We start from the raw sequence: 25,226 nt of genomic DNA, 5'->3' as shown, positions 1-25,226 counted from the left end.
AAAAAAAAACCCACCAAACAGAAAAAGCCCTGGACCAGACATATTCACAGCTGAATTCTACCAGATGTATAAAGAAGAGCTGGTACCACTCCCACAAAAGCTAGTCCAAAAACTGAGGAGGAAGGATTCTAACTCATTGTATGAGGTCAGCATCATTCTGATACCCAAACCTGTCAGAGACACAATGAAAAAAAGAAACTTCAGGCCAATATCCCTGATTAACATAGATGCCAAATCCTGAATAAAATACTAACAAACTGAATCCAGCAGCACATCTGAAAGCTAATCCACCATGATCAAGTGGTGGATTAGCTTTGGGATGCAAGGTTGGTTCAACATACACAAATTAATAAATGTGATTCATCACATAAACAGAACTTAAAAAAAACCATGTGATTATCTTAATAGATGTGGAAAAGGCTTTTGATAAAATTCAACATCCCATAATTTAAAAAACTCTCAGCAAACTAGGCATCAAAGGAAGATATCTCAAAATAAGAGTCATCTATGACAAACCCACAGCCAACATTATACCGAGTAGACAAAATCTGAAAGAATTCCTCTTGGGAACTGAAGCAAGACAAGGATGCCCACTCTTACCATTCCTATTCCACATAGTACTGGAAGTCCTACCAGAACAATCAGGCAAGAGAAAGCTATAAAAGGCATCAAAATAGGAAGATAGGAAGTTAAATTACCTCTCTTCACACATTATTTGATTCTTTACCTAGAAAACCCCATAGTCTCTGCCCAAAAGCTCCTATACTATATCTGTCTGATGAACAACTTCAGCAAAGTTTCAGGATATAAAATCAATGTACAAAACTCAATAGCATTTCTATACATCAATAAATTCCAAGCCAAATAAAGAACACAATCCCATTCACAATAACCACAAAAGGAATAAAATATTTAGAAACACTAACCAGGGAGGTGAAAGATCTCTATGATGAGAATTACAAAACACTGCTCAAAGAAATCAGAGATGGCACAAGCAAATGGAAAAACATTCCATGTTCATGGATAGGAAGAATCAATATTGTTACTACTCAAAGCAATTTACATATTCAGTGCTATTCCAATCAAATTAACAGTGTCATTTTTTCATATAATTAGAAAAAAACTATTCTAAAATTCATATGTAATTAAAAATAAGTCTGAATAGCCAATACATTCCTCAGTAGAAAGAATAAAGCCAGAGCCATCACACTACCTGACTTAACGATAAGGCTACAGTAACCAAAATATTATGGTACTGGTACAAAAACAGACACATAAACCAATGGAACAAGTTAGGGAACCCTGAAATAAAGCTGCACACCTACAACCATTTGATATTCAACAAAGCTGACAACAACAAGCTCTGTGGATAGGACTTCCTATTCAACTAATGGTGCTGGGATAACTGGCTAGCCATATGTGGAAGATTAAAACTAGGCCCTTTACTTTCACCATATAAAAACTCAACTCAAGATGGATTAAAGATAGAAATGTAAAACCTAGAACTATAAAAACTGTACAAAGAAAACCTGGGAAGTACCATTCTGGACATGAACCCTAGCAAAGATTCCATAGTGAAGACTTTAAAATCAGTTGCAAGAAAACTAAAAATTGACAAGTGGCACCTAATTAAAGAACTTCTGCACAGCAAAAGAAATTGTCAACAGAGAAAACAGGCAACCTACAGAATGGGAGAAAATATTTGCATACTATGCACCCAACAAAGGTCTAATATACAGAATCTAGAAGGAACATAAATCAACAAGAAAACACAAGCAATCCCATTTAAAAATGAGCAAAGGGCATGAAAAGACACTTCTCAAAAGAAGACATATATAAATGCAGCCAACAAGCATCTGAAAAAATGCTCAACATCATTAATCATTAGAGAAATGCAAATCAAAACCCCAATGAGATATCATCTCACACCAGTCAGAATGCCTATTATTAAGTAAAAAAAAAATATGCTAGTGAGGTTGTGGAGAAAAGGAAAAGCTTATAGACTGCTGGTAGGAATGTAAATTAGTTCAGCCACTGTGAAAAGAAGTTTGGAGATTTCTCATAGAACTTAGAACTAGCATTCAACTTGGCAATCCCTTTATTGAGTATATACCCAAAGGAATATAAATCATTCCACCGTAAAGACACATGCACATGTATAGTTCACTGGAGCACTACTCACAATAGCAAAAACATGGAGTCAGCTTAAATATCCAAAAGTGGTGGACTGGATAAAGAAAATGTGATACATGTATACTATGGAATACTATGCAGCCAAAAAAAATAATTAAATCATGTCCTTTGCAGTAACATGCATGAAGCTGCAGGCTATTATTCTAAGCTAATTAACACAGGAGCAGAAAACCAAATACTGCATGTTGTCACTTGTAAGTGAGAGCTAAACATTGACTACATGGACACAAAGAAGGGAATAATAGACACTAGGGCTTACTTGAGGGTGGAGGGTGGGAAGAAGAGATAGAAGATTAAAAAATCCACCTAGGAGGTACCATGTACATTACCTGGGTGACAAAATGATCTGTAGGCCAAACCCCCCTGATATGAAATTCACTAATGTAACAAACCTGCATATGTACACCCTGAACTTAAAAGTTGGAAGAAAAAAACATATGGGGGCAAATATCATTTAAAACTGTAACTCAGGTCCACCAATTTATTAGTTGTGTGACCTTGGGAGGATCACATAACTCTTCTGAGGCTCAGTTTGTTCAACTATAAAACTGATTGAACAGTTTTCAGGCTCATTATGACAATGAGTGAGATTCTATATTTAAGTGGTAGGTATTTAATTAATATTAGCTGTTATCAACATTATTATTACTACAGTTTTGGGAAGGAGCCAATCAAGAACAGTCCTCTTCCCTGACTAAAGGTGGAACCAACTGAGGAAAAGACTTCTTTGTCTATTTCTAATAATTCCTCTGTAAATCAAATGTACCCATCCAGTCACCAACACAGCTGGAGAGGGACAGGACTCTTACCTTGGAAAGAGGATAGGGATAGAGTAGAACATACTGTCCCGCTAGACAGGGATGCTTCAGAAGAGAGAGAGCCCAGAAGACATGATTTATGCATTCACAGATGCTTCTAAACTCACCTATTCCTTCTACCCTGGGAGGTGTGAACGAGGGGGATGAGAGAAGCTGAAATCCCTCCAGGTGGGAACACAAGAGGGAGGGGCATTATTTCTCCCTAAATATTATTATGAGTTTGATGCCAATGCTTTTAGGAAATTGAAGATTTTATAGCTTTAAAATTTTATTACTACAATACTTGTGTATTTATAATTTAGTGTGTGCATATTATATTTATTTATTTCTCATATATATATATTTCTCATTCCTTCTCCTTTGATTTTTTTTGACCGTGGTAAATTGAACTTTTTGATTTCCAATTATTACCTTTTTCCCACTAAAAAATTTCACATTTACCCTTTACCACAAATTTTGTAGTATCTTCCCCATAGGTGGAGTATACTTTTCCATCCCATTAGCTTTGTCCATGGCCATTTGGTCAGTGGAACAGTTGTAGATGTGAAGTAAGTGGCATCTGAACAGAAGCTTTAAATGAGCTTGTGTGATTTTTCTCTCTTTACCCTTAACATTTCCCTCTACCATGGGAACACCATGCTCCAGGCAGTGGCCACTCCTTAATTCTGGATCTCAGGATGAGTAAACATACAAAGATGGCCCACTGGACCTAGTGCAGCCCAGTGAAGTCCATATCTGGTTACCTATGTAACCAACATAACTGAGGCTGACCTGCATTGCTCATGTAAAGGAATAAATATTGTAAGCTACTATAATTTATGGGTTGTAAGTAGCATAACACAATTGACTAAAGAGTACACCATTTGTTCTTAACAGAGTCTTGACCAGACAGCTTGAATGGTCATGATCTCAGATGAGAGGCAAGGAGAGCAGTCAAAACTCACGACTAGGTCATACAAAACCTGTGCAAGTGTGCTGTGTCAGTCCCACACCTGGTCACCTGTTCTTAGCACAATGGTGACAGCCAGGTTTCTCATTGAGGCTATTAACACTTTTTGAGTTTGACAAGAGTAGGCAAGGTCAAACACTGGCTAGGTGCTGAAGTGTTACATGTACTGCCAGAAGCAGCACCATTCATACGTGCATTCCAAAGGAGGGTTTTCTTAAAGTGAATCTCCTTAAGACCTAGTAAGTACATGTCAGTCACAGGTATACTAGATTGTCCTAGCCCCCTTGCATAGTATAATGTAACATGTAAACATTATGAATGTTCAATTGCAAAAGTGGATTGTCACAAATAGGCTAAATCTTATCACAATAAAACATTATAATGGAGTGTTTATGACCCTAAAGATTTCTAAAACCTAGTAATGATCAATTTATTTTGAGAAATATTAAAATAAAATTTGATGCTTTGTTGCTTTGTATAATGGAATTTAACTAACTTTTTGTTTTTCCTTTTTGGGGGACAATGTACAGCAGAGTGACTAAAGGTGCAGGCTTTTAATGAGCTAACAGCACTCATTTCAAGTCCTGGCTACTCCATGTCCTAACTTTATATTCTTCAGCAAGCCACTTACATTGAGTGGTGTTTAACTTTCCTTATCTGCAAAATAAGAAAAACAGAAATTTCCGTAACAAAGTTGTAATAAGGACTGTATGAGATTATATATGAAAAGTATTTATGCCACTGCTAGAATATTGTAAGCACTAGATGTTTGTAGACATATTTTTACTGTTATTCTTGCCATAATTATGTGTAAAGCACAAGCAACATTCAGTCTTTTAAAAAGTTTCAGCTTCTCATACTTCCAAATGATACAATGTGCATAAAATTTTATCAAAAACCAGAATCCTCCTATCATGACAGGAAAAATATGGAGAAAAAGGAAATTCTATTTTGTTTTGACAAAAGACAAGGCAATAATTTCCATAAATATTCAACAACTAACATTGGAACATTTCACAATGTCACTGCAATTTAGTAATAATTATACTAGTTACACTGTATAGCACTTAATCTTTTTAAGATATTTTGCCAACTGCTTTTTTAATCCTCACAGCTATTTTATTAGAAAAATTATTTACATGTGTCATATCCTTGCTATTCTTCTCTATCAAAATTAATGATGTTTTCACAAATAATAAGCATTGAAAACTTCCACATCAGATACTATCAATGTTTTATATTTTCTTCACACTTACTTCACTTTCTTCTAGAAGCTTGGATTTTTAACAAGAACAACCTAGATTTAGGCTAGCCCATTTCTTTACAACTTTCTCTGTTATTCAATATAAATCATATAAAGAGAAATATGAAAATATTAATATGAATATTCATGTATGCACACCCATATTTTTTATACTTAACATTTTTCCATGTTTGGCTTTTTTAAAAAACAAAAAACCAGAAATAGAGCTGAGATCCTTTGTGTAACTTGCTTTCTTTCCTTTTTGCTATTCTCTAAATGCACCTGCTCTTCCTAAATTTGCTATATTTTTCATTCTTTTAAACATTCTTTTAAACATGGAATGAAATGCATGGAAATGTTACATATATTAATTATTATGATACAAATTCCATTTTATCTCAATATCTTATTTGGAAATTTATTGATGTTGACTAATGTAGAGCTACACTATCCATTGGAACTGTTGTATAATATTCCTTTGAACAAATGACAATTCAACCATTTTCAGATTCATGTTTGTAACTGTTTGCAATTCAGCAGAAACTGTTGTTTTTGCTCTTATACCCTTGACACTCACTTTTCCAGACTGAAGGCTGCTTCCTGTGGACACCTGCAGCACTCTGCTGAAAGGTGTCTGTTCTGGCATGCTCAGAGCACACTCAGCTTACTTGCAGGGCAAGTTGAAATGCCAGAGAGCCTGAAGCAGCCTTCATTCAATGATAGGCAGGGATTTGGTGGATAAATACCCTACCTGTTTTTACACCTATTGTGAGACAACTCTGAGGTATTTTCCCACCGGTACTTGCCTCAAATCCTATGGTGAGAATTTGTTGATTCTGCACCCTTGGGTTTCCTGTCTTTTCCTATCTCATATCTCCACTTCCCCACTCATCCTTTTCTGAGATCACCTCCCAAATAAATTATAGGCATACCTTGGAAATATTACAAGTTTATTTCCAGACCATCACAATAAGGCAAATATCACAATAAAGAGAGTCAAATGAATTGTTTGGTTTCCCAATGCATTTAAGAATTATGCTTACACTATACTGTAATCTATTAAGTGTGCAATAGCATTAGATCTCAAAATAGACATACTTTAATTTAAAATACCTTACTGCAAAAAAATGCTAACAATCATCTGAACCTTCAGCAAGTAGTAATCCTTTTGTTGGTGGAGGATGTTGCCTCAATGTTGATGACTTCTATTGAGTAGGGTGGTGGTTACTGAAGGTTGAGGGTGGTGGGGGTTGTGGCAATTTCTTTAAAAAAAGGCAACAGTGAAGTTTTCAATATCAATTGGCTCTTCTTTTCATGAAATATTTTTGTGTAGTATATGATACTATTTGACAGCATTTTACTCACAGTAGAACTTCTTTTAAAATTAGATTTAGTCCTCTCAAAACTGACTTCTGCTTTATCAACTAACTTTAAGGAATAGTTTAAAACCTTGATTGTCATTTCAACAGTATTCACAACATCTTCCCCAGATGCTATTCTTGATATTCTTGATATGTTATCTCAAGAAACCACTTTCTTTGCTCATCCATAAGAAGCAGCTCCCCATTTGTTCAAGTTTTATCATGAGATTTTAGCAATTCAGATACATCTTCAGGCTCCACTTCCAATTCTGGTTTTCTTGCTATTTCTACCACTCCTGCAGTTACTTTTTCTACTGAAGTCTTGAACCCCTCAAAGTCATTCATGAGGGTTGGAATGAACTTCCTCCAAAGCCCTGTTAATGTTGATATTTTGACCTCTTCCTGCGAATCATGATTGTTCTCAATAGCATCTAGAATTTTGAATCCTTTTCAGAATATTTTAACTGAATTTGCCCAGATCCATCAGAGGAATCACAATCTATGTCAGCTATGGTCTTACACAATGTATTTCTTAAATAATAAGACTTGAAGTTGAAATTATGCTTGATCCATGGACTGCAGACAGATCTTGTGTTAGCAGGCATGAAAACAAGATCAATTTTTTGTATATCTCCATCAGAACTTATCAGGGGAAACTAGCCCCCAATATTCAACATGGGTTCTTTTCTATTTCCCTAAGTTTTGGCCGGTCTGAGAAATAAAGGGAAAGAGTACAAAAGATATTAATTTTAAAGCTGGGTGTCTGGGGGAAACATCACATGTTGGCAGGTTCTGTGATGCCCCCCAAGCCAAAAACCAGCTAGTTTTTATTAGTGATTTTCAAAAGAGGAGGGAGTGTGTGAATAGTGTGTGGGTCACAGAGATCACATGCTTCACAAGGTAATAAAATATCACAAGGCAAATGGAGTCAGGGCGAGATCACAAGAGCTGGGCAAAATTAAAATTGCTAATTTAGTTTCAGGCACGCATTGTCATTGACAACATCTTTTCAGGAGACAGGGTTTGAGAGCAGACAAATGGCCTGACCAAAATTTATTAGGTGAGAATTTCCTCGTCCTAATAGGCCTGGGAGCACTACAGGAGACTGGGGCTTATTTCATCCCTTATCTGCAACTGTAAAAGACAGATGTTCCCAAAGTGGCCATTTCAAAGGCCTCTCCTTCTGAACACATTCTTTTTCTCAGGGATGTTCCTTGCTGAGAAAAAGAATTCAACGATATTCCTCCTGTTTGCTTTTGAAAGAAGAGAAATAAGGCTCTGTCCCACCCGGCCCACAGGTAGCCAGACTTTAAGGTTAGCTTTCTCATTCCCTGAAAATTGCTCTTATCCTGTTCTTAAGGTGCCCAGATTTCATACTGTTCAAGCACACATGCTCTACAAACAATTTGTGCAGTTAACGCAATCATCACAGGGTCCTAAGGCAACATTCATCCTCAGCTTACAATGATGATGGGATTAAGAGATTAAATACAGGCATAGGAAATCACAAGAGTATCGATTGGGGAAGTGATAAATGTCCATGAAATCTTCACAATTTATGTTCAGAGATTGCAGTAAAGAGAGGCGTAAGAAATTATAAAAGTATAATTTGGGGAAATAATAAATATCCATGAAATCTTCACAATTTATGTTCTTCTGACATGGCTTCAGCCGGTTTTCCATTCAGGGTCCTTGACTTCCCGCAACAGAACTCTTGGGCAACCAAGTGTATTGTCAATGAGCAGTAGTATTCTGAGAGGAATTATTTATTTTCCAAGCAGTAGATCTCAGCAATGGGCTTAAAATATTCGGTGAACCATACTCTCAACAGATGAGCTGTCATCCAGGCTTTCTTGTTCCATCTATAAAGCATGGTAAAGTAGAGTTAGCATAATTCTCAAGGACAGTAGGATTAGCAGAATGGTAAATGATCATTGGCTTCAACTTAAAGGCACCACCTGCATTAGACCCTAACAGGAGAGTTCATCTCCATTGAAAATCTGTTGTTTAGTGTTGCAACCTGCATGCATAATTTTAGCCTGATCTGGATAATTTTCTACAGCTTCTATATCAGCACTTGCTGCTTTACATTGCACTTTTTATGCTATGGAGACAGTTTCTTTCCTTAAACTTCAAGAACCAACCTCTGCTATGTCAAACTTTTCTTCTGCAACTTCCTAACCTCTCTCTACCTTGATAGAATTGAAGAGAAGTAGGGGTCTTGTTTTGGATTAGGTTTTGACTTAGGAGAATGTTGTGGTTGATTTGATCTTTTATTGACAACTAAAACTTTCTCCATATTGGCAATAAGGTTGTTTCACTTTTCTATTATTTGTGTGTTTACTGGAATAGCCCTTTCCCAGAAAATTTCCTTTGTATTCATAACTTGGCTGTTTGGTGCAAGAGGCTCAGTTTTCAGTCGCTTTGCCTTTTGGCATACCTTCCTCAAAACTAAGCCTAATTCTTTCTAGATTTTTATTCAAAATGAGAGATGTGAAACCCCTTCTTTTTCTTAAACACTTTCTTGAACATTTAAGACCATTGCAGGCTTATTCATTGGCCTAATTTCAACATTGTTGTGTCTCAGGGATTAGGGAGTCCCAAGGAGAGACAGGGAGATGAGGGAATGGTTGGTTGGTATAGCAATCAGAATGTATACGGCCTTTATTAATGAAATTTGCTGTATAATATGAGCACCATTAGTGGGACCCAAAAACACTTACAATAGTAACATCAAAGATCACTGATCACAAATCACCATAAAAATAATAAGAATGCAAAAGTTTGAAAATTATAAGCATTACCATAATGTGACACAGAGACACAAAGTGAGCACACATTGTTGGGAAAAATGATGCTAATGAACTTGCTTGACAAAGTCAAATTTGAAGTCCAGGGGTCTGTGGAATTTGAAATCCAGGTGTCAAAATCCAGCCTGCCCACAGCCATTGAGCTAAGAATGGATTTTATATTTCTAAAAGATAGAAAAGATCAAAAGAAGACTAATTATCTTTGTTTTGTGCTACTATAATAAAATACCACAGACTGAGTAACTTATAATGAACAGGAATTTATTTGGCTCATGTTTCTGGAGACTGGGAAGCCCAGAATCAAGAGGCCACATCTGGTGAGGGCCTTCTTACTGTATCATAACATGTAGGAAGACATCACATTGAGAGAGAGCAAGAGAGGGCCAAACTCACTTTTATGACAAACCTACTATTGTGATAATGAATGCACTCCAATGATAGCAACATTGATTCATTCATGAAGACAGAGCCCTCATTGCCTAATTACCTTTTAAAGGCCCCGCTTCTCAACACTGTTGGAATGGGGCTTAAATTTCCAACACATACACTTCGGAGGACACATTCAAACCATAGTATGAATTTTTCATGACACACAAAATTGTATTAAATTAAATTTTTAGTGTCCATAAGTAAGTTTTTTTTGGAGTCCAGTCACACTTATTTACTTACTTATTATCTGTGGTCATTTTTGCACTACTACAACACAAATAAATAGTTGCTACAGAGACTCAATGGCCTGCAAAGTTTAAAATACTTATTATCTAGACTTCTGCTGAGAAAATTCACTGATCCTTTCTCTAGGATATATATTTAGAAATAGAATTTCTATGTTAAATACAATGCATATAAATAAATAAATAAAGATTTAAACATTATATGTATAATATAAAATAAGAATATTTTTATGTTATAGATATATACTATAAACTTTGCCAAATTGCTCTCCAATGTAGTTATTCCAACTTATACTGCCAGCTACCAGGAGCATTTGTGTGTTTCCACTTCTTTGTATTCTCACCAGGATTTTTTTTTTTTTTTTTTTTAGCACTTTTCTAATACTTGCTAAACTATCTTTTTAAGCAAGTAAATATTCATGTCTCAGCCTCCTTTAAAGGCAATGGTATCTAAAATTGTTTTGCTTTGAAAAAAATCTTTATTTTTGTGGGTTACCTTTAAACTTTTGATAAATGATATTGGCTTCCACTTATGGGGGTGATAGAAAGTTTCCTCTTAAAAAATTTTAAGGATACAGAGTAAGTCAATTAAAAGATAAACATTAAGTATATAACTGTAAAGTGATATCCAGATGTAGTGAAGTCATAAAGATGGATTCTGAATGATTGAAATTTGTGAATCAGTGAAGCAGTGGAAACTTGCAATCTGTATTTTAATTGTGGATCAATCATTTGTCAGTTGTGTGTTCTTGGACAAATTATTTATACTCTCTACATTTCAGTAAAATGAAGATAATTGCTAAAGCTTCCCTATTTCTTTCATAATGTTATTTTGGAGATCTATCGAGATTATAAGTTAGAGCTCAATGAAAGTGTATGGTACAATATAAAAGTAAGACATTGTTCTGTTACAACATCTCCATATGGTGCCTGTATACAACCTCCCTGAAGTTTCTACTGTTCTCCCCAAAGACAATGGACACGGTCCACTTTTGGTGTTTGGTTTTGCTCACATTGATAACTCTGTTAATAGTACTAACTCCACGCTCTCCATTTCTGCTAGTAGAAATTCTATTGACTGTTCATTAGCCTTTTTCTATTAAGTGTTCCCCAGATTCTATTCCCTCTTGTCATGTTACATATCCTCCTCCAGTAAATCTTCGTATCATTTAAAGATGTTCTCTGACAACATGGAATATATTCCACTGTCTATTCATTGGACTGCTTATGCATTATGAACATAGATGCTGTACTCCTTTGGCAACTTCTTCAGACCTAGCATAGTTTCTTGCACAAAATAGTAGCATATGAATATATATTGACCTTAATTTCTCTTATAAGGATCCATTATCCCTTTTAAAAGTATGTTTGCCCCAATTTTGCCTACATGGCTGAAAATATGAGGCCTCAATATGGTGTACGGGGTCCTCTAAGGTGGACCTTATCCTACCTCTTCTGGCTCATCTTATAGTAGCCTGTCTTCTCTCTCTCTGCTTCAGCTGCACAGACCTACCAGTCCCCCAAACATGCATGCTCCTTCAGCAGCAGGGCTTTGGCACATGTTGTTCTGAGTACACAGAATAATCTCAATTTTCCTTTCATTTATCAATTTTTACTCACTTTTCAGACTTGATTTCAGTGGTGTCTTCTCCAGGGAAGCCTTGCTGTATCTCGACTATGCCAAATTTCCCTCTTGCATGCCCTGATAGCACTAAACTATTCATTGGCAGCATTCATCATAGTGGCAACTTTACACTTATTTATGTGATTATCTGGTTAATGTTAATCCTACCTGTTAAGCTTTGAGCTTCATGAAGACATGGGAATATTTGTTTTTCCTCACCATTGTATCTCTTGCATCTAATAGCATGGTACATTGTAAATGCTCAATAAATATTTGTTGGATGTTTGACTGAATGACTAATAAGTTGCTCTATTCCCTGCAAAATCAAATCAAACCTAGTGTCCTTTCTTGCTCCCATCTTCCATGATCAGAAAGAAAATACATATGATCAATGGCATAAATTGAGCTTTATCTACTCTAGCCAAGTCATTTGGGAAAACTTCCAGGGTGTCAAGACACCAGTCATTGCTTCCAGGAATCAGTGACTCCCTGCAGCAGTTCTTAGTGACCTGCTATTACTGAACCCCTGCCCCTTGAAAGCTATATCTTCCCCAAGCAAATGCCAGAATGCTTTCTGTGATAGCTGGACTCCAGCTACAGTCTTCTCTAAATATATCCATGTGCCATTTTACCTTAAATTTCTATCTAAAAATAATCAGGTTGTTGAACTACAGCAGAGTAATACACAATTTAAATTCAGTTGCCAAGAGGCACATTTTTGCTTAAGAACAGGCAATCTTGCACTTGGTTTCTGACATAAAAAGACCTGTCTTGCTGTGAAGCATGAATTACAGATAACCCTTGAACATTACACATCAAACCTGACACTAAGGGCAGCCTCTCTCTCTCTCTCTCTCTCTCTCTCTCTCTCTCTATATATATATATATATATATATATATACACACACACACACATATATATACACACACACACGTGTGCAATTATTATTTAAACTCTATATTTTAAAAGCTTTCTTTATAGCCAACAATGGTATACTTCATCACGAATTATTAGTTTTAATGTGATGACAATACATTATGGCAGAGAGGATTTTAAAAAGTACTTATCTTTTCGCCACTTCAGTATATTATATTCTTCTAACTCTGATCCCCAATCTCTTTTTTTAGAATTTCCAAAGTGTTCCAAGAGGTTGTATTTGAGTGAAGATAAAATATAGTGAGATCAAGATGCCATGTTTACATATCCTTATTTTAAATATCCTCACAATATAGCCCTGGCAAGGACATGGTCCATGAACAAGATGTCAGCATTTGATATGATAAAAACAACAACAGCACTTCTCATGCTGAAACTGGGCCAAGGCCTCTTAGGGCAACATCATCTACAGTCTCCCCACAACCCTGTTAGCCCATGTGTGCTACTGAGGACCACACAACTGAACCACAGGGAATCGTCTTCTCCAATATTTCAGTGTGGACAGATACTTACTTGTTTTGATCTAAACTTACCTCTTTAACTTTTGGATCCCAAGCAAAACAAATGCTTAAAAGAACAAATACTTGCTTTTAACCAGAGGAAATGATCAAGCAAATGGCCTGGATACTATAGCAGTGAGTACTTGTTTAGTCACTGACCTAATCAGGCAGAGAAATTATTACAGAAAATGTTAATATGTAATTCTGGATTTTCTAAATTAATGAAGACTCTCATTTCCATTTTCAAAGAGTGCTGTTGGGTATCATTTGTGTTTAATGCCACATTGTTGCTGGGTTGGTAGTGGATTGGCACTGAAATGGAATATAGAAAAGGTGCCAGTGAATACCAGAGTGGCCCAGGAAGAAAGAACGCCAACAGAACATCTGGGTTAGAGATACAGCTGCTCTGGGGAAGGCTCTTATCCTTGTAGATTGGGTGATAAAATTCAGTGAGTCAGAACTTATATTACTGTGTGTTTCATAACAACTTTCTAACACAGTGTTAGGGTGAGGGTGCCAGGCCTGCTATTTACAGTGGAACCATTTGTGTTTCATTTTATTTTGCTTGATTGCTTCCACTGCATTGTAATAAAACTTGCACAGAAGTTTTGATAAAGAAGACATCTTAATATTTTTAATACTGCACTTTAAATTTTTATTGAAAATTGAGTATGTGTCAATGTAAAACTCATGTCATGCTTAATTTTGTTTGGTGGAATAAACAAACATTGATGTGAAAAGGAGTTTTTAACTATAAAATGATATCATGTTATGTCAACAGTGGTTATCTCTGGCTGGAAAGTTTTGAATGATTTAAAATTATTCCTTTTTATTTTTCTCTGTTTTCTAAATGCCGTATTTGTATTATAAAAGTGCACACACATACATGTATGTGCATGTACGTGTACATGTGTACATATATACATATACAGATATATTTAAGTGGATATTTTTCCTTAGGCAGAGCTGTTATTTCAAAAGCACGTGATATTTTCACCCTCCAAGATTCTATCTCAGAAGTGTGCGTTTACGAGGTAGGAGAAATGAAGAGCAGGGGAGAAAGGGTGGGACAGAGCAAAGCAAAAAACTTCATCTCTTCCCTTGTCTGTAACTGTTGTCTGCAGGTGGGTCTTTTGCTTTCCATTTTTCTCTTGGGTCCCATGTGGCTTGGTTATAGAAATGTCACTTTTGAAACTACAAAATTCAGGACAGGACAAACTCGAGGACCAGACCTTCCCTGTGGTGGGACGCGAATCCTGCCTATGCTGTGCAGCCTCCTAACCCTTTTGAGTTTCTGTCTGCTCCCCAAGTCTGTTCCTGGGAGCCCTTGATAGCCTTCTACATCATTCATATCTTTTTTTCCTTTGGATAGCTGAGTTTACTTTTCTTACTTTCAGCCAAGAACTGACTGACATAACTAAGATTAAATAAAATAAACATGTCTTTTTTTTTTTCTATGTGAGATGATCGATAATCACTAGGAACTTCCTATAGGAAAAGACTATAGAATATGAGTGTCCTCAACAAAGTTTTAATTTGTGATTTCTGCAGCAGCAAGCCAGCTCTGGGTCTTTCTCTATTTAATCATAGTAATGATGATGCATTGTTCTTTTACATCCATCAGGCTGCTTTCACTTTTGGTTACATGGAGAAGGAACAGAAGTCCTAAAGATAATAAATGGAAATATTGTTTCACCTGGAGTTTAACTCTTTTAAAAAATTATATTTGTAACCTGCTTTACAGTGGTAGATTATGGACCTATAGAGTGGTTGTCATTGAATTTAGTCTCTGAAGAGAATTCAGTAATTTTCTAGGAGCATTCCCTCAATTTATAGCTAAAAAGCTGAATCCCCCAGTAGTTAAGAGACTTACCCAAATCACATAGCAACTTAAAGGTACAAAATTAGACTTAAAATTCATGACTTCTGAATCTTAGTCAAAAATTCTTTCTCTAGATGTCACTCTCCAAAGATTTCATGATTTAAACAAAAGGATTGATGAATGAAATAGCCACTTTGCTTTGAAAAGAATAGTAAATAAATTCATAAGAATACTTTTTGGACTATGGCTAAATAATATTCCATTCAGTATTTGCTTCACTTACCACCTATGTTGCTTTGATTAACATGTCTGGTAAACTCTGTCTTTAGATAAGAAATAGAAACAAGTGAAATACATATTTAGATGATTCTCTTTTCCCCTCTTTTTCTTAATTATACATCTTAAATGTATTCTTATTCTTACTATATTGAAGGTGGTTACATAAGCAGAAAATGCATCTCTGATATGTCACCATTCTTTCTGAATGCGTGACTGTTGCCTGGAGCCCTGCAGCGTGCAGCCAACTGAGAAGTTTCAGTGCTCCAGGGACAGTTGCTGTATTGCCAGGCTTGGCTATTTCATATTATGTTTCCTTTCTGTGTGTGTCTTGCCTCCCGAATGAGATTGTGCTCTGAGGGGGCCTTTGGCAAATTATTTTTGGTGGCTTAACTTTCATTCAACATATATGCACTGAGCATGTACAACTTGTGCTATGTACTGTGGTAAGAATTAGTGGCACAAGTAGGAGAAAAACCTCCTCCTGCCCTCAGGGAACCGACACTATTCAGAGCAATGTGCATTTTAAAGTGATAGATGATAAGAAATAATACACAATCAAACAAAGTAGGATACTGAGCTCTCTTAAAAATTTATTATTATAACCTTAAGAACTCAGATTAAGGAGTTCTGTTAAGAAATTCTAACTAGTACTTTGGGCAGCCTGGAGGCGGCTCTCCAGCAGCCTGTGAAGACAATTATGCTGATAAGACAAAATGTCTTCCTGTGAATAATTAAAATAATTAAACTGTTTATAATATATATTAGTCATTTAATTACTGATTTTTCCAAGACAGAAAGAGTATATGTTTTTACCAAATGCTTAGGAAAGGTCAATGTGAGCCAAATGGTGGCAAATAGGCTGACAACTCTGTGAAGGTGAAAGGAAAATGAGTAACATAAACTCTGTAGAATGATAGGGCAACATGCTAGGGGCTTAAAATCACCTTTGTCTTGGCAATAGTATTCAAAGGCTCCATGTTTTCATTGCTGTACAGTTTCATTCATTCATTCAGCACATCCTTTGAGCACAACATATTTTGTTTTTTGAGCAGACACTGTTCTAGACACTTGAGATACATCAGGACAAAGATGCCTGACCCTGTGGGCCCACATTCTCAGCAGGGGAATATAGGAGATAAGCAAAGAGCATATGAATATGCAGATGATACAGTATGTTGAGGGATATAAAGGCTAGAAAGCAAGAAGGAGATGCGGGCATAGTAAGAGGGATTAGCAATACTAGAGTGGAGAGTTTTTAAAGTGTTCACAATAAGATTCCTTAAGATAGTGACATTTGAGCATTACTTGAACAAGATCAGGGAGTTTACTACATGGAGGAAGATCATTCCAGGCAGATACAAAAAGTGCTAAGATGGGCATATAAGTATGCCAGACAGGCTGGAACAGAGTCAGGGAGAGGCAGTGGGTTGGAGATGAAGTTAAATTATATAGCATCTTTCAGTGTGGTGTAAGGACTTTCCCTTTGACTGTAAGTGAAATATGGAGCCACCGCAGCAATCTGAGCAGAGGAATTACATGATCTAATTAACACTTCGAAAAGCATTAGTCTAATGACTGTGCTGTGTATACACTGGAGGGCAATGGTAACAGCAGAGTCCAGCAGGAGGTGATGGCACCAATCTCAGATAGAGAAGAGGATAGTGCAGATCTGGTGGGTGGCAATTCAGGTGTTGAAAAGTAATACGTTTCATTTACATTTGGAAGGCAGAACCAATAGGACATGCTGATGATAGATGTGTGATGTGAAAGGAAGAGTCAAAGATGACCCTAAATTTTTTCCTAAGAAATCCCATTAATTCAGATGGCAAAAGTTATAGATGGAGCAGATGTGAAAGAGATACTGAGTTTAGCTGTGGGCATGTTGAATTTCAGATGTTAATTAGATATCTATATAGACATGTTAAGTAGGCTGTTGGATATATAACTCTGGCATTCAAAAGAGATGTCTGGGATAGAGATTTAAGTGTAGGAGTTGTTGGTATATAGATTTTATTTAGGATGCAACACTGAATGTAGTCAGCAAAAGAGTGAGCATAGATAGAGAACAGAAGAGGATAAAGTAATAAACCATATGGCACTTCAACACCAAGACATCAAGAAGAAGAGAAACCCTTACAAAAGAAAAAGGAGTAAAACAGAGATGTAGGAGAAATCCAAGACTGCAAGTCCTAGAAATTAGTTCTGAGTACTGGTTTCTGAGGTTACTTCAAAGAAGTTTTGAAGGCTCCATTTTGTCAATTGAAGAGTTAGTTTGACTTGTTAGGCCAGTCATATACAGATGAGACCAATTGAAGGGGATTACCTCCAAATAAGGTATTTTTTACTTTTAGTTTCCTAAGAGAAAAGGGAAGGAGGGAACAGGTAACAGGCTTTTTAACAGAAAAACCTATCACAAGATGGCTTTTTAAAACAGGAAATCCATACAGGATTTGAGTACATCCCCTGGCACAGGATCAGTATTCAATTTGGGACAGTGCAGAATTTTGAGATAACAGTGACTGGATAATTCCACTGAATTTCAGGATTCAGAATTTCATGCTTGTCTGCTACTGTCAGAGCTGCAGGTTACTTCCAGTACTGAAGAAGATGGATTCCAGCATCAATTCAGATAGAAATAATATTGGGAACAGAAAGGTGAAGTCTAGGATATTTGAAGAGGCCTGTGTACACTAACGTGGGGATCAGGGATGGAGGTTTTTAGATGGCAGAGGTTGAGATAGCATCAAATTATGCTTAGATACTAAAGAAAATGCAAATGCAACCAACATCCTTTATGTTGCAGCCAATATTTTTCTTTTGGATGCAGGACTCAGCAATAATTCAACTGAATGACATTACTGGGTCACAGCATTGATCCTCTAGGCCAGGGTCAGTTCCTTTGGCCCCCTGCTTAATATGTCTAAGTAGAGTGGGAATAACTATCATTCACCAGGATCCAGTAGAGTAAACTATGTGGACCTGTTTCACGGAAAATTCTATCTATTAAAAAGTTATGTATCTTTCCTAGCTTGTTTTTTGCAGCTTTTCTCCTCAATGGCCGAGGTGAGTGAATGAAGTGAAAGGGAGAATGGACGGTGTTTGAAGACAGAGCACCTTCTGTAAAACAGAACATTGTAAAATATACTCAAATTTTTAATTATATTCCAGGTTACATATTATTATTTGCTTTAATAAGTAAATAATGTATGAAATACCTTTCCAAAGAGTAAAATTGAGCCTTCAGCAAGAGTGGCTTTTGTAACCTGGGCACGGAGTCTTTCCTTAGACCACATAGCATGCCACTAACAAGGTAATTAATTACTTTACCAGATGAGGGAAGACAAGCTTCACACAGCTGACTACCTCTTTCCTTTTCTCCTTTCTAGCAAGCTAGACTGAACTGCCAGGCATCCCAGGAAGAGGCAGAGACAGAGAGGAGGCAGAAGCAGAAAGAGGAAGCTGAGCTAAGAGGGAGAAGTAGATATAAACATGCCCTTCCTCCCTTTCTCTCCTTTACATTTCAGCCCAGGTGGGATTGCCCCTGACTCTCTTTTCCTCATCATATGGAGATTGAAAGACCACACAGATGGCAGGATTCTGCCAGTAGGATTCAGGCCTGGAGAAGAGAGCACAAGACACATTGATTTTCCCAGCAGTGAGAAAACCATCTTATTTATTTTCTCGTTTTGCCTTATTCTTTGACAAGGCTGCTGACCTTGTCAAAGGCCCTAATTATGACAAATTTAAGACCAAAAAGAGGGCTCTTTGATTTCAGGTTACATATTTCTTATTTTACAATTAGATGCAAAAGACTTTGCCAAGCTCTCCATATGTATCATTTTATTTAAACTTTATATCTACCTCCATTGTGATAGTCACTGTTACCACGATTATACAGAACAGAAAGCAGAAACACAGAGAGGTTGAGTCTTGTTTAAAACCGCACAGGGAGTAGGTAGTGGTACCAACATTCAAGGTCAGATTTGTTTGATTCCAACTTCTTCATGTTTCCTCTTGAGCATTTTATTGGGGAAGAGGACATGAAGCTTTTGAATTATAGCACCCACTCTAAGAAGTAACATACTCAAAACTTTTGCTTATGCCCATGTTAGAGACACTGGGACCAGACTTCACCATAAACAACTAGAAAACTGGAACAAATATATGAAACACCTGTTTTTAAACACTGACCATCAGGCAGTGTTGAACTGTAAGCCTTAGAGAAGGGAAACAAATGAGGTGAGCCCTACAATTTCCTTGGCTTTCCGCTTGGAGGCATTTCTGGACCACAGGAACAGGGAAGGGCTCAACCTGAATACAGTGGTTGCACTGAGTTAAGAAGAAAAAACTGGAGTTGAGGGAGGTGGAAGTAGCTAGAATTTACAGGACAAATAAAGAAATAACACTCGAAATTTGCGTAATGGTCTTTTTGATTTTTTTTGCTGAATACCAAGCCACAAATGATGTTGGAAAAAGAACAAATGAGAAGCTTTAAGCTAAAGCAGTTCCCCTGTCTCATGCTAGGCTGGGAGACATTTGAGTTCCACACAGCCAAAGCAGAGAGTATTCACTGAACACCTGGGACATTCTATCTACCTGATAGAAAAATGTTCAGCACTATTTAAGAAAAAAAAATGGAACTCAACAAAAAATTCAAAATGTCCAGCGTATCATTTTTAAAAATCACAAATTCAAAGAAAAAAGAAAATGTTACCCATTAACAAGAGAAAAAAATCAGCTACCACAAATGAACACAGAAATAATAGAAATGTGAAATTAAAAGTTAAAAGGTATAGAGACTCAAGGATTTGAAGGAAAGCATGAACCTAATGAAAGAGAAATGGAAAAAAGACCCAAATGAAAATTTTAGAGCTGAAAATACAGTGTCAGATATGAAAAATTCAATAAATGAGATTAAAGTAGGTGAACATGTCAGGAAAAAAAAAAAAAAACAGTGAACTTGATGACATTGTAATATACATTATCCAAAGTAGGGCACAGACACCAAACACCTAAAAAAAATGAACACAGCCTCAGTGGCCTATAGGGCATTATCAAAAAGACTAAAATATGTCAATGGAGTCTCAGAAGGAGAGAAAAAAGAAACATAAAGATATTTGAATGAACAAAGGCTTAACATTTTCAAAAGTTGATGAGAACTATAAATTGACAGATCCTATATACTCAACGAACTATCAGCAGGATAAACACAAAGAGAACCACACTAAGCATATCAAAGTCAAATTGCTGGAAATCAATGATGAAGATAAAGAAATAAAACAAAACAAAAAACACACAGTAAGTACAGAAAAACAATAAATTACCATAGACTTCACATAAAAAGCAATGCAAGCCACGGGACACAATGACACCTTTACATTTTAAGAGTAAAATCATTCTACCTAGAATTCTGTATCCAGTAAAAAGATCCTTTTTGGATAAAACCAAAGTAAGAGCATTTTCAGACAGACAAAAGCTAAAAGAATTTGAAGAACTTCTTCAACAGACCTTTATGAAAAGAAATGTAAAATGATTTTTCAGGCAGTGCAAGCAAAGAAGTGATAATACTAATTGGCCATGGAATTTCAGTTGAGTAAGGGAAGAAGAGAAGATGTCAAAAAGACAGGGTAAAGGTGAACGAGTCAATAAATGGGTTGCAAAATGACATTATGAGGTTGTTGAAACTGAGTTTCTAGAGGCAATGAGGTGGAAAATAGGGTTGTTAGAAAACAGAATACTTGAAATTAAAATATTGAAGAATTTGTAGTTATTGGTAATAATGAGGTTCATAGCAAAGACTATAGGAATGGAATTTGTGTGAAAAATGGGTGCTTGCAGAAACAATACATAACTGAGAGAGATATATTCACAAAGAAACAATTTTAGCTATCACGACAGAAAGAGGAGCCTCATACATTTTCTCACCTACACAACTGCTGATTATCCCTGCAGGTATTTCTTTCTGGTCATGGTTTTTACCTGACTTCTATTTCTGTCTCAGGCTCAGAAGGCAGTGCTGGGTCACCTTCCAATTTTGAAAACTATTTTCCAGTGAGTGATGTGCTTGACAAAGTAATATTAGAGCAGAATTCTATATCATTAGTTTAACTGAAATATTATTGGTAAAATAAAAATATTTTACATAGAAAGAGGGAAGACAGAGATGGAGGCAGCCTTTAAAAGCTCTTTGGGAGCAATTGCAGTTCCAATTAGACCCACAGGCCATCACCCTAGCAATCCCATGGCCAGCCATTCAAACATCAAGTCACCAGGGACATGCTTGTCATTTTGACTAAGTGCTGCAGTGTGACTCCTCTTTAAATGCAGGTCACTGTGACTTTTTGTCTGGGAAGCTGATGGGTTGCTTATATTGGCTGAAACAGGCAGATGCTGGCGTCATGTACAACGCTGTTGAGCATTGTTGACATTCTCTACTTTCAGAATAAGTATCCTTAGACTTCCTCAGGATTTATCTGTATTTTTTTCTAAGCTGAATCACAACATAATGCAACAGGAATAAGGACATCTATGACAGAATGAAAAGACAGCAAAATAAATCTAATTGAGAATTTAGCCAAGAATGGATTTTAAATTACTTGAGTTAATTCATTTCCCAAAGATTATGATTGTAATGTCTCTGAAAGAGATATTTTATCAACCAAAACAGTAAACACTGAATAAAATGACAATTGGGTCTCTTTTTGGTAGCTCATAGGTAGTTCCTCCTAAATGTGATCAATTTAAATTGTACCCCTCCTTCAAGAGATTGCTCAAGTTGAAGATCTTCAATAAATCCTATGACTGCTTCAGTTTTTGGTGGTCTCTTTTTCATCTGAGTGCCAACAATGAATATAATATGCTACACCTAGTTAGACACTTTTTGATTTATCTTGCATTGCTTTTTTTTCTAATTGTTTTGTTTTCAAGCTTGTTCCCTAATTGTATCAGTTTATAACATGAGGCTGTCTTCCCTAAAGACATAGCAGCATCTAACGCTAGCTGAGCATTTGTGATACTGTTTGGCTCTGTGTCCCACCTAAATCTCATCTAGAATTGTAATCCTCATGTGTTGAGGGAGGGATCTGGTGGGAAGAGATTGGATCATGGAGATGGCTTCCCCCATGTTGTTTTTGTGGTAGTAAATTAGTTCTCTCATGAGATCTGATGGTTTAAAAGTGTTTTCCAGTTCCCCTGCCCTCTCTCGCTGTCATGTAAGACATGCCTTGCTTCACCTTCTGCCATGATTATAAGTTTCCTGAGACCTTCCCAGCTATGTGTAACCGTGAGTCAATTAAACCTCTCTTTTTTAAAAAATAAATTACCCAGTCTCAGGTAGTTCATTATAGCATCTCAGGTAGTTCATTATAGCAGTGTGAAAACAGATTAATACAATATGATTGTAATTTAAAGCATATTTATCCCATTGATGAGAAATGTATTATAGAGATTTGGCAATTGACAGGTAGAAGATAACTAAACAATTATGAATTCATTAAAAAAATCCTATTGTTTATTGTATTTGTTTGGCTGGTAAACTCTCATTTGTTCCTCATGTGTTGTCAATCTTAAACAAGTATTTAGCTGTCAGGTACCATGTGAGGCACTTGGGATATGATAGTGTTACAACATCTTCCCTTATCTCAAGGACTCTTTAGTCTTAAGGGAGAGACAAAGAGAAAGGGAATTTTTGTGGAGTGTGATGTCTGTTAAACATAGAATGTTATGGGAACACAGAAGAGACATCTAGACCTGGTCTGGAGATAAAGAGAACTTCTGGAGGAAATGACGATTTGAGCTAGCTGAGACCTGAAGGTTGGGTAGGGGTTAAGAGGGCTGAGAATATCATTGCAGCAGAGGGAAGGGTATGCGCAAATATCTAAAGTTTGACTAGAACATTTTTTTTCTTTCTTTTCAGAACTTGGAAGTTGCTATGCGTGGCTGGAGTTTAGAGTAAGAAAAACAGAGTGTCAAGAGCTGGAGAAATGAGCAGGGCCTTATGTGTTGTGCTTGTTTTAGATTTCATCCTGAGTATATAGAGAATAATTTGAAGTGTCTTAAGCAAAAAGCAGTAACATGTCCTATTATAGAAAGAACATTCTAGATGTAATGTGAGTGGACTGGAAGAGCGCATGAATAAATGCAGAGATAGCAGTTAGGATGTTGACAAGTACTGTATTTCACTAATTTTAAGACATACAATTTTCCCTCCACATTTTATTATATCTAAATCTGGATTCATCTTACTGTTAGTGGCATGTCATAAATTAATTGGAAGCTTTTATTTTCTTTATCAGTGATACAAAGCATAATAATGTAGTTTACAAACAATGGCAATTTAGATTCAAGTAAACTAAATCAGAAATGATTGCAGCCTTCACTAAAATGTCTGTTGAAGAGAAGTGAATGTGAAGTTAACATGTATTTTGGAGGTCCAGTCATCGGAATCTGATGACTGTTTGCATTTGGGAACACGAGGTTGAGGAAAAAGTTGATGACTCCTGTTTTTTTAAAATTTTATTTTATGTTTTTTCATTTGTGCAGTTGGGATGTGGTGGTTCCATTCACTGAGGTAATGAACTCAATTGGGTTTGTGAGGATGAGGTAGGAAAGTATGGGACAGGATAGATAAACAGTAAAGTTATACATGTAATGGTTATGAGGTTCTAGTGACTATCCAAGTTCCAACATTCCATCAGTGATTGCATCTACACTTTTGTTTATGAAAGGAATCTGAAGAGAAGATGTGGCCTCTTCTGAAAGATTTTTTACCAGCAAACCCATAAAGTAACCACAGTTGCCTTGGGCTATGAGGAAGCAGTTTTCATCCAAAGGTGCCTCTGTCTTAGGTTTCATTCTTGTTCTAGAAATCCCAGAAGTGTGAACTCTGATATTGAAGTCTACATCCTCTTTATGCCTGGTAGATGTCCCTTAAGAAAGGTCCAATCTTCTCTTTCCTGCAACCCACATGTCTTCTAGATGGTGCATATTTGAAGAGCAACCTCGCTATCTTATGGAAAAGCTAAATGTATACTCACTCTGTCTGGGTTTCCAGATTTAAGAGAAATTAGATGGAAAGGGCTTACCTTCGTGACTTCAAAGACAAGGATTGAGGTATAAAATTGTCTGCAGGTATAGTGGAAAGATAAGGAAAAGAGTAGAATATTCTGATCATGACATTACCACCTCTCTCTCCATAAGTTTCCCCTGGACCACTGGCGTCAGGCACTTCCTGATTAGGTGTCTGCCAAGATCCTTGCCAGGCACTGCTCCTCCTTTCTGAGTGGTGGGGCTCAGAACCTCTGCACGTGCTGCCAGGGTGCGTGCTATGCCTCGTGGGTGATGCAGAGGAGACTCTGGACCTGTCTCTCTGCTTTCCAGGGCTTTATAGTTTTGGAGTGAGGATTGGGAAATATGACATAGCCATGAGAGGCTCCACCTATTTCATTTAGACTCATAGTATTTACATTTTATCAGAAGCTTTCTTATGCATTACCTTATTTGATCCTCATAAGTACTTGATGAACTAGCTTAGTTGGGCACCGTTACACCCATCATATCTCCACTGATAACCTTGTGTTTCAGAAGAGGAAAAGTCCAAAGCTAGGCATGGATCTGGCAATATTAGAATTTAGGTCTCCTGAATTCCAGTTCAATCCTTTTCTCACTAGACCAGCGAAAAGGAAAAAGATTTCTAAAGCTGTTTTAAGATACCTTAGCTGATGTTGAATGGGATTCTCTGAGACAGGCCTAATAGGGTCTTCTAGAAGCCCAGACTATTTCAGAAAAGCCCAATGTCCCTTAAAAGTAGTGGTGGTCCTGAGGATCTTTGCCACTATTTAATTCAGACCAATAGAGCAGGGAGGTCTCTAAGAGGGGTCTTGTAGGAGCCATGCATATAGAATTTGTTTGCTCCCAGAGGCCAGCAAATACCCTGTGGTTTGGCCCTTTTATTTTGATATTGAACTCAGCACAGTACATCTTTTGCCTGCCCTCTCCTAGGCTCAGAAAAATATCCA

The sequence above is a fragment of the Rhinopithecus roxellana genome, chromosome 5, assembly GCF_007565055.1.
Source record: "Rhinopithecus roxellana isolate Shanxi Qingling chromosome 5, ASM756505v1, whole genome shotgun sequence".
In the NCBI taxonomy this organism is placed as follows: Eukaryota; Metazoa; Chordata; class Mammalia; order Primates; family Cercopithecidae; genus Rhinopithecus; species Rhinopithecus roxellana.
Note: the sequence above shows the minus strand (reverse complement) of the source record.